The following is an 11,526-nucleotide window of genomic DNA, read 5'->3' as shown; positions in this document are numbered from 1 at the left end:
TAAGAGTGACTTAAAAGACCCTATTGTATCCCCTCTACCACCATCGCTGGCAGTGTATTCCACGTACCCATCACTCTCTGTGTGAAAAACTTACCTCTCTCATCCCCCTTGTACCTACTTCCAAGCCTCTCGTGTTAGCCTTTTCAGCCCTGGGAAAAAGCCTCTGGCTATCCACATGATCAATGCCTCTCATCATCTTGTACACCTCTATCAGGTCACCTCTCATCCTCCATCGCTCCAAGGAGAAAGGGCCGAGTTCACTCAACCTATTCTCATAAGACATGCTCCCCAATCCAGGCAACATCCTTGTAAATCTCCTCTGCACTCTCTCTATAGTATCCAAATTATGCCCTCTTTTATTAGACGTTTCTACCCTGGGAAAAAGCCTCCGGCTGTCCACTCTATCTATGCCTCTTATTATCTTGTATATATCTATCAAGTCACCTCTCATCCTCCTTCTCTTCAAAGAAGGAAAAGCCCTAGCTCACTCAAACTTTTCTCATTACACACACTCTCTAATCCAGACAGCATCCTGGTAGATCTCCTCTGGACTCTCTTTAAAGCTTCCGCCCCTTCCTCCTCTTGTGAATTGACCAGAACTGAACAGTAGACCTCTGTGCCAAGCTGTAGAACGCTGGGTTTCTAGGTTTTTGGAGCCCCTCCATTTACTCAGTGTTGTATAACCAGAGTCGATAAACTCTGCTGCTTTCAGTTTAATCTGGTCAAGTTCATTGTGGCTGGCACTGGTTTTCTGCATCCTGTGACTATTTAATTCGGACTCTCGATTAGCACTGTTCATAGGGTGCTCGTGTGTGTAGAATGATTTGCCTCGTGGTGTTACTCGGTCATGCCATCAATGTGCTGTTGGTATTCTTATGCTTATCCTCTTGTTTCCATCTCTACATGGGTGTCTGCCGTTCCTCCGTACCTGGGGTCAGCCATTGCCGGCGCTCACCGTGATCTTTTGAAAAGAGGCATGTCGCTTGCCGAAGTGGGCCATAAGGTCGGTAAGAACGAGTCGAGCATTCGCGCAATAAAGCAGAAAGAAGCTGAAATTCGTGGACGTGTTAGTGCTACCCCTACAACGGCAAAAATGGTCTCCCTGGTTCGTGATAAAGTGCTTGCAAAGACTGAGAAAGCATTAAGTGTGTGGCTAGAGGACATGCCACAGAAGCATATCCTTGCTGATGTCAAAATTATGCGTGAAAAAGCACTTAGTCTCCACGAGCACTACTGTGAGGGGGTTGAGGAGAGCGAGAGGAGGGAGCTTAAGGCTGGTAAGGGATGGCTGGCTAGCTACGTAAAGCGCTACAGCCTCAAGAACTTAAAGATCACGAGAGAATCAGCATCGGCTGATTGAAGTACACGCTTGAAGTCTCTCAGAAAAAAAATTGCTGATCACAAACTTTCAAAAGCTCACAGTGCTGCTCTAAGTGTTGAAGATATAGCTAGTGAAGATGCTCTGGGAAAATTATGTGGCACCATGAATGCTTCGCATCTAAAGACAACTTGTTGAATTTTTCATTCTGCATATTATTTAGCTCAGAATGACAGACCATACTCTGATCACCTTGGCTTATTGGAACTTCAAGAAAAAAAGGTATTGACATTGGAATTGGACTGCATTTGCGCATTAGTGCTACAGAGATAATTAATCACATTGCCATTAATATGAAATTTTTACCAGCATATCAAGCAGATAAATGGCAAATTTTCTGTTTTCATCGATGAATCAACAAGCCTGAGCATTAAGACTACCCTAATAGTTTACTTGAAATGTGAAAGTGATAAGGAAGGTGATCCCCATTTTATGCTTTTAGAGCTAATTGAACTGCCTGATCAGAAAACTACAACTATTGCTAAACATCTATTGAATTGTCTCAATAACCATGGGTTTGATGACTCTTACTTGAAACAGAACCTTGTAGCATTTGCTAGTGATGGGGCGAGTGTAATGCTCGGTGTCAAATCTGGTGTTGCTACAGTTCTCAAGGAACATTACCCTGACGTGATAATTTGGCACTGTCTTAATCACAGATTAGAACTTGCAGTAGGTGATTCGGTGAGAGAAGTTCATGGAATAAATCATTTTCAATCATTTATGGACTAATTGTACTCTGTTTACAGAAGATCACCTCTAAATCAAGAAGAACTGTCTGAATGTGCCTCTCAACGAGAACAACAAATTTGCAAAATAGTCTGTGTTCTGGGCACCAGGTGGGTAGCTAGCTCGTTTCAAACAGTTTCAGCAGGGTGGCAAAATGATGAAGCACTGTGTTTTTATTTTGAAAAAGCAATGAAAGATGAAACTAGATCTGAGAGTGACAGAAAAACCTATGAAGGTCTGTTGAAAAGACTATTCAGAACAGTTTCTATTGGACTTGGCTCTAATGTATGGCATGTTGCATGAACTTGGTTTACTATCAGAATGTTTACAGAAACACACTACTACGATTGTTTATGCAGACAAATTGATCCAGTGGAGCATAAGGTCACTGCATAGACTGAAAGAGCAACCTGGTGCAAAAACTCTAGAAGCTCAAGAGGCAGTTGAAAAGGGGAAGTTTGGAGAAATTACCTTAACAAGCAATAACAAAATTGTCTCCGTTATTTATCTACAGTTTCTTACTAGTCTTATAACCAATTTGCAGTACCGCATGTTCACGGTAACATCCTTGAAAGGTTCTCAAACTTCTAAACCTCAAAGTATGTATAAATCCCTGCTAAATGAAATGTGTGTCCTTGATAAAGATAATTGGCCTGCTGAAATACCGCCTAATTATGGAGAAGCTGCAATATCATCTCTCTGTAAGAGGCTTAAGCTTTTTTCTTCCTCTGTAATAAATGCCTTCAGAGATTATGTGGAGGATCGTGGACGCCTCATCCCCCAAGATTTACGCCCATTACTGAGCTCTTCACGAGTTACTCCTGTTGGTACTGCTGAGTGTGAGAGAGGATTCAGTCACATGAGCTTGATAATAACAACAACATGCTCAAGAATTCTCATAAATCATGTATCAGCGCTTATGTTTGTTAAACTACGTGGATCTCCTCTAGTTCAGTGGAATCCTGAGCCGTGTGTCACATCATGGCTGCGGTACCACAGATCAGCAGATGACTCCAGGACAAGAGTTGCTTCAGAAACCCAAACACATATTATGTCTGACCCTTTGTGGAAATTATTGTGAAACTTCTCATTGGTGGCATTTGGTATGTAGGTAATTACTTTTAAATTGGTAAAATACATGATTATCGTCTTTTTCTTTACTTGCTCGATAATTATATTTTATGATAATTAGTGAGTGCAACTGTGCAATACTTTGTCATATTATTAAATTAAATAATATATGTTTTACTGTACCATTTATACACTGAAATGTAGTGAAAGGCTATAATCTTGTTAATGTCTTAACGATCACTATATTTCTGTGGAGCTCTGGAATTCATATATTTCTTTCATCTTGGTTTAGTGCTTGACATTATAAGAAGCCCTATTCATATATATATATGTGTGTGTGTGTTTTTTGTGTGTGTGTGTGTGTGTGTGTGTGTGTGTGTGTGTGTGTGTGTGTGTGTGTGTGTGTGTGTGTGTGTGTGTGTGTCACACCGAATCTGTGTACCTGCTTATTACATGAATGGGGCAAGGAAGTTGCCCAGTACATGAAATGAGCAGGTACACAAATTGGGTGTGACACATATGTAGAGAGGATATAGGAAATTCAAGCATTTTGTCAGCTCCGGCACCTAAAAAATTAGCACTGCACCCCTGCATACACCTAATATGTCATACACATCTCCCTGGTGAAACGATGACCAGTGGTACATAGGAATTCAGTAATGCTGGGTCAAAGCACATTATGGGCAGTTCGGCCTCACTGGGCAGCAGTTGTTAGCAATGCCCGGGTAGGTTGAGTCAGCTAACCCAAACTAACCATGTCCTCATGTTCAACTCAGGTTGAATTTCGTGAGTCTTTTTTTATGAATTGTTTAGAGGAGTTGTGGTTCCTTTTATATATTAGCTTAATACTATACTATACATGATTTTGACAGTGTATATTCCTTTCTTTGCTTGTACTATTATTGAAATATGTATTTGATATAACTCCTCCTCTGATTTGTATTTATCCTTATTTTTGTTCATCAATAAAAAAAGATTGACAATGAAAAATGAAATGAATTTTGCTGGCTGCATAGGTCAGGTGCATGTAGATTTTAGTTCTTAGCCAAGTTGGTCCATGGTTTGCACGTGCCTTCCGCCGATTAAGTCAGAATCTTCTTTCTGGGAAATATTTAAACTGGGAAGACTTGTGGTAAGGAAACGTTAGAGGTGTTTTTATAAGCTCAAGATAAAATTTACTTAAGTACAGCTCAGTATTAAATCCCACACCAAAAAGAGTGTCATGTTACTGAAACAGATGATCAGTTTTTTCCTTCCTAGAATGCCGTCTCCTACACCTTAATTATCGCTCTGATGGCTACACCTTATGATGGATTCAAAGCACTTGATGCCTTTGTACCCATTTCTGAGAAATGGTATTTTGTTTATTTCCAGTCTCAAATCTTCCTCAAGTGTTGTAGGCTGCACTGAAATCAGAGTAATTACCGTGAAGGAAAATGACAGGTTTCGAGCTCGGTAATGAACAGCTACTGGCGGGGAAAAGACAAAAGGTGCAGAAGTGTAAACAGAGAGAGCTGGATATGCCTAGAGCTAAGCCAATCATAACAGACCTATCTCAGGGCAAGCAGGCATTTATCAAAAAGGTGTTCTCCCCTGTAGAAGTGAAATGCCAATCATTGTGCAAATAAAGTTTCTATTATTTGAGCATGTACTGGGTGTTTAAGTTATTAACCAGCAGGAATCCTCAGTGCTTTCCTTCTCTACAAACCTCACTTTTTACCAGATTCCACACAGGGAGGGTGACACATTGGTGGAGAACTGCAACAACCCACTGCATTATTCTGTGGAGCATTAATAATATTTTAAAGAAAGATATAGGTATTTCAAAGTTAATTCTGAGCACTGGTGAGACAGGGAATCCCGTCTGTGGGTGAGACAAACAGTTCTGTGAGGGTCAAATTTAAAAGCTTTTCTGAATTGATTCCACAACCAACAGAGTAATTTTTAAGGACTCTTTACAGCTCATGGTCCTGGTATTATCTTCATTTTCTTAGCTTGTCTCCTTTTGCATATTGGTTGTTTGTCAATCTTCATCTGTCCGGATATAGTTTTTTGTAAAATTCTTTATTCCAGTACATGCCTACAAAAAGGAATCTTGAGGTTGTATATGGTGACATAAACATACTTGGATAATAAATTTACTTTGAACTTCGAACTTTGTATTGTGCCCTACCAAAGTCCTGGATGATATTACACTCATGGCCACATGTGCACAAGACAAGGATTGTGCACTGACTCCCCTGCTATTATATCATTTTCTCATAGTTAATCTAAATTTATTATCTAAGTACATACAATAGGCGTCACCATATAATACCTTGAGATTCATGTACAGTGCATATAAAAAGTACTCACCACTGCTTGGAAGTTTTCATGTCTTATTGTTTTACAACTTTGAATCACGATGGATTTAATTGGACATTTTTGACACTGATCAACAGAAAAAAAGACTTTTCTGTGTCAAAGTGAAAACAGAACTCTATAAAGTGACCTAAATCACTTACAATATAAAATACAAAAGAATTGATTGCATATTTACTCACCACCTTCAAGTCAGTATTGAGTAGATGCACCCTTGGCAGCAATTACAGCTTTGAGCCTGTGTGGATAGGTAGGTCTCTATCAGCTTTGCACACCTGGACAATGCAATTTTTCCCCATTCTTCTTTACAAAACTGCTCAAGCTCTGTCAGATTGCATGGGGAACGTGAGTGAACAGCCCTTATCAAGTCCAGCAACAAATTCTCAGTTGGATTGAGGTTTGGACTCTGACTTAGCCACTTCAGAACATTAACTTTGTTGTTTTTAAGCCATTCCTTTGTAGTTTTGGCTTTATGCTTGGGGTCATTGTTTTGCAGGAAAACAAATCTTCCCCCCAGTCACAGTTTGCTTGCAGACTGCATCAAGTTTTGCTCCAGGATTTCCCTGTATTCTGCTGCATTCATTTTACCCTCTACCTTCACAAGCCTTCCAGGGCCTGCTGCAGTGAAGCATCCCCACAGCATGATGCAGCCACCACCGTGCTTCACGGTAGGGATGGTGTGTTTTTGATAATGTGCCATGTTTGGCTTCTGCCAAACATAGTGTTTAGCCTGATGGCGAAGAAGCTCAATTTTGGTTTCATCAGATCATAGAACCTTGTTCCAGCTAACTTCAAGCTCTCTTACATGCCTTCTGGCTGAGATTTCATGTGAGGCTTTTTCAACAGTGGCTTTCTCTTTGCCACCCTTCATTAAAGCTATGACTGGTGAAGCACCTGGGAAACATTTGTTGTATGTGTCGTCTCCCCCATCTCAGCCACTGAAGCTTGTAACTCCTCCAGAGTTGTCATAGGTCTCTTGGTGGCCTCCTTCACTAGTCCCCTTCTTGCACAGCCACTCAGTTTTTGATGATGGCCTGCTCTAGGCAGATTTACAGCTGTGACATATTCTTTCCATTTCTTGATGATTGACTTAACTGGGATATTCAGTGACTTGGAAATTTCCTTGTATCCATCTCCTGACTTGTGTTCTTCAGTAACCTTTTTGTGGAGTTGCTTGGAGTGTTGTTTTGTCTTCATGGTGTAGTTTTTACCAGGATACTGACTCGCCAGCAGATGGACCTTCCAGATACTGGTGTATTTTTACTACAATCAATTGAAACACCTCGACTGCATTCAGGTCTCCAAAACCAGATCTCCATTTACCTAATTATGTGACTTCTAAAACCAACTGGCTGCATCAGTGTTGATTTGGTGCATCATATTAAAGGAAGGTGAATACTTATGCAATCAACTATTTTGTGTTTTATATTTTGTTATTGATTTAGATTACTTTGTAGAGATAAGTTTTCGCTTTGAAACAAGTGTTTTTCTGTTGATCTGTGTCAAAAAATCTATATTAAGTCCACTGTGATTCAGTGTTGTAAAATAATAAAACATGCTAAGTTCCAAGTGGGGTGAATACCTTTTTATAGTCTCTGTATGTACTTTGATAATAAATTTACTTTGAACTTTGCAACAGTGCACTATTGTATGGAATCACTGCTCCTGTATTGATTTTTCTGTTATTGCTCCGCAGAAAGCAATATAGATTTATCAGATGTTTAGCAATCAGAGATTTCCTTGTCTGTGTCTGACTAGCAACACTGAAGGCTATGGGATCCTGACCAATCACCCCCCACCCCCACACACACACTCTGAAAGCATCTCTGGTCCATCTGCCTGATTAGGAGGGAAAAGATTTGGGAGCCAAGGAGGTAAGTGTGCAAAGTCAGAACCTTTTCCATGGTAGGCTAGTTGTACAGTTTAAAAAATAGTACTGTTATGTTTTGAAACTCCAAAAAATGAAACCATATCAAAGGTAAACAAGAGAGCCAAGAGAAGTGAGTCTTAGTTTGTGTTTACTTTGTGAGGTAGATATATATCACGTGGTAGTGTCATGACATATGCAATTCACTTATTTTTACATATAACACGTAACTAATTATTTAAACAAAGTCTGCTTAGTCAATGTTTAAGCTCAAAGTCCAAAGTACATTTTTTTCACAGCATGTACAGGATACACTTGAGATTTGTCTGCTTGCAGGCAGCCACGAAGCAAAGAAACCCCAAAGGAACCCACCCAAAAAACCCATCAGTCACCCAGTGTGCAGAGAGAGGGAGAACCGATGGCATAAACATCAGAAGCAAGCCAATAGCTTCGGAGCTGGAGTTTTATGGAAGTCACGAAGCCAGGCATCGCTGCTGCTGGTGCAGGCAACAGCCTCAGTTCAGTTCGAAGCCGAGTAAACGGCGTGAGACTACGAATGTGAAGGCAGGCTGGCGTCACAGTTCAGCGTGGAGCTGGGCAAACGTCAGGGAGCAGCAGCAGAACCGGCCCATCTCTCGCCTCCGGTCCTGACAACCTGACTCTTTCAATCTTAAATCGTCTGACCGTCGGGCTGCTCCTCACTCTGGGGTCGGAACCCCTGCTGTCATGATTCAGCCTACTAACCGACTTTTCCAATTCAGCCCAGCACTTAAATCGACCGGGCATTGGAACTTCCCTCGCTCTCAGGAACTGAGAACTGCCCTGGGTTTGAAAAGTGCGACACAAATAAACTAGCTTTCTTGCCTCTCTATTGTTAGCACTGATCATTATTAATGAAGTGTTATTAATAAGGTACAGTGCCTATAAAAAGTATTCACCACCCTTGGAAGTTTTCACATTTTATTGTTTTGCAACATTGAATCACAGTGGATTTAATATGGCTTTTTTTGTTTTGTTTTTGCAAACTGTTTTTTTCTCTTTACACTATGTTGTATAACTTTTGTACAATTTATATTCTGTGTGTTGTCTGTATCTATATGCCTGTAAGCAAATTGTTCAAGTACATTATTTGCATTATTGTCATATGCAAAAGTACAGTGACATACTTTTGCATATGATAATAAACTTAATGATTTGACTTGTCTTGACATGAATCTTGTTTGGGCATTAATTGAAGTGATCTAACTCTTCCTAGTCAGTTGTTAGGATGCCTGAGACTTTGATCATCTTTCCAGTAGTTTTCACTTGGTAATGCACACAAAATGCTGGAAGACCTCAGCAAGTCAGGCAGCACCTATAGAGGGAAATGAACAGCTGACATTTTGAGCCGAGACCCTTCATCAGAACTATTGAAGGTTTCTTGCATCTTGAACTTTGCATACATTTCGAGTGCAACCCTTAAGATTCTTGAAAGTGTCAACACAGGTAAATAACACAGTTATGATGGCGTGTGGTCAGTGGGTTTGAGCAATTCATCAGGACCCTTTACTGTTCCTCCAGCCGTTTGTTTAAAGCTGAAATTGATAATTATACTTTCTTTTTCAATCTTTTTATTAGTATTAATAATATTATGAACAAAATACAATTGATATATTAATAAAGGGATTACAAACATACAAATTCCCATTGCACGTGAAAGAATACATAAGCAATGAATACAGTATTAATAAGTTTTCCCGAAACATAAACCATATAGTATATATATAAACAAGGTATATCTAGAAATTTCATAATATATAATATAAAAAAGAAAAAAAATATATATATATATGCAAAGTTAACTAACCTACTAATCTAGTGTCTAAAGAGAAGAAAAAAAGAAGCAAAAAAAGAAAAAAAAAAGAAAAACTAAAAAAAAAGAGAAAAAAAGGGCTGTTTATAATATATCACAAGAATACATAAACATCAATGTCGTCAACTCCGATCCTCTCAACATAAATAAGATTAAAGCTGCAAAATCCAATAAGCTTGGAACAGGGTCATATTACATCATATGGAAATATTGAATAAATGGTCTCCATATCTTTTCAAATTTAATAGAAGTATCCAATACACCACTTCTAATTTTTTCTAAATTTAAACATAGCATAGTTTGAGAAAGCCAGTGAAATACAGTGGGAGGATTAATTTCCTTCCAATTCAACAAAATAGATCTTCTAGCCATCAAAGTGAGAAAAGCAATCATTCGACAGTCGGAAGGAGATAAATGAAGTGAGTCCATCATCGGTAAACCAAAAATTGCGGTAATAGGATGGGGTTGTAAATCGATGTTCAGTACCGCAGAGATAATATCAAAAATATCTTTCCAATATTTTTTCAAAAGCGGACATGACCAAAACATATGAGTTAAAGACGCGATTTCCAATTGACATCTGTCACAAATAGGGTTTATATAAGAATAAAAATGAGCTAATTTATCCTTGGACATATGGACCCTATGTACAACCTTAAATTGTATTAATGAATGTTTGGCACTGAATGTTTGGGTTAAACGTCAAATCACTAAGGTTCGTCAGCAGAATGGGGATTTGACAGTTAACCATGATGAGATAAATAAGTCTTTTCAAGACTTTTATACCTCCCTGTATCAATCTGAATTCCCTCAGGATCATAATACCATGTGTGATTTTCTTGGGAAATTGAATTTTCCAAAATTATCATCTGATGATCTTTCAGTATTAGATACTCCGATCACGGATGCGGAAATTAAAGGGGTTATTTCCTCAATGAATTCTGGGAAAGCACCAGGTCCAGATGGGTATACAGCAGAATTTTTAAAATGCTTTTCTGCTACTCTCTCTCCTTGGTTATGCAAGGTTTTTGAAGAAGCAATTAGGTTGGGGAATTTGCCACAATCTTTTTATAGAGCTTCTATTTCTTTAATACTGAAGAAAGATAAAGATCCTACTGACTGTGCATCTTATAGACCAATATCTTTATTGAATGTGGACTCCAAGATCTTTTCCAAGTTACTGGCTTCCAGGCTGGAGAAGGTATTACCCCAAATTATTTTGGAAGATAATTATACTTTCTTTATCATTTTATACGGCGCACAATCTGTTACTTCTTGCTAATCCATAATTGAGTTTGGGCAGTATTTAGAAACATAGAAAACCTACAGCACAATACAGGCCCTTCGGCCCACAAAGTTGTGCCGAACATGTCCCTACCTTGGAAATTACTAGGGTTACCCATAGCCCTCTATTTTTCTTAGCTCCATGTACCTATCCAAAAGTCTCTTAAAAGACCCTATCGTATCCACCTCCACCACCGTTACCGGCAGCCCATTCCACGCACTCACCGCTCTCTGAGTAAAAACTTACTCCTGACATCTCCTCTGTACCTACTCCCCAGCACCTTAAACCTGTGTCCTCTTGTGGCAGCCATTTCAGCCCTGGGAAAAAGCCTCTGACTATCCACACAATCAATGCAGTACAGCTATTTACGCAGCATTCGCTCAAGTTGAGGTTTCCTATATCGGAATTCTCAATGTTCCTGTTTGGTTGAACCCCAGATCATACTGACAGTAGACATATATTGTCTATGAAAGTGGTCTTCTCACCGCTGAGTCAAGTGGCTGTTAGGTAACGAGCCGAGTTTGTATATGAGACCTGGGGAGAGGGCTCGTTTTGTTTTTGACCACAGCACCATTGCCGCCAGGAGGTGATAACTCCCTCTCGCATCCAACTCAGCCGTTCCATGTGGGGTAGGGTTAGGAACCCAGACTGTACTCCTCCCCCCCCCCCCCCCACCCCCAGAGCCTTCATGTCGGCCGCAGTGAGTTTCCGTGCGTTCTTCAGCACGTATTCCCGCAGCCTGGAACATGCCAGTGGAACAATTCAGATTCAGGTTTATTTATCACACACACATGAACACAGACAGTGAAAAGCATCCTTCGTGTCAGCGACCTACACGCCCAAGTATGTGCTCAGGGCGATCTGTAAGTGTCAGGTAAGGATCACATTTCCTCCCCATTCTGATATCTGGTCTGAACAACAGCTGAACCTCTTGACCGTGTCTGCATGCTTTTATGCATTGACTTGCTGCCACTTGATTGGCT

General features: G+C 39.9%; 1 long non-coding RNA gene across 1 annotated transcript; it reads left to right on the top strand.

Annotated features, from left to right (window-relative positions):
• Positions 1 to 210: 210 nt before the first annotated feature.
• LOC140731646 (uncharacterized) lies at positions 211 to 8,318 on the top strand. The gene is made up of 3 exons (XR_012099882.1): positions 211 to 3,210; positions 7,236 to 7,413; positions 7,743 to 8,318. It is a non-coding gene; the product is annotated as an uncharacterized lncRNA (long non-coding RNA).
• The last annotated feature ends 3,208 nt before the right edge of the window (positions 8,319 to 11,526 follow it).

Source organism: Hemitrygon akajei, chromosome 8 (assembly GCF_048418815.1).
Source record: "Hemitrygon akajei chromosome 8, sHemAka1.3, whole genome shotgun sequence".
Taxonomy (NCBI): domain Eukaryota; kingdom Metazoa; phylum Chordata; class Chondrichthyes; order Myliobatiformes; family Dasyatidae; genus Hemitrygon; species Hemitrygon akajei.
This window is presented reverse-complemented; position numbering and strand designations above follow the sequence as displayed.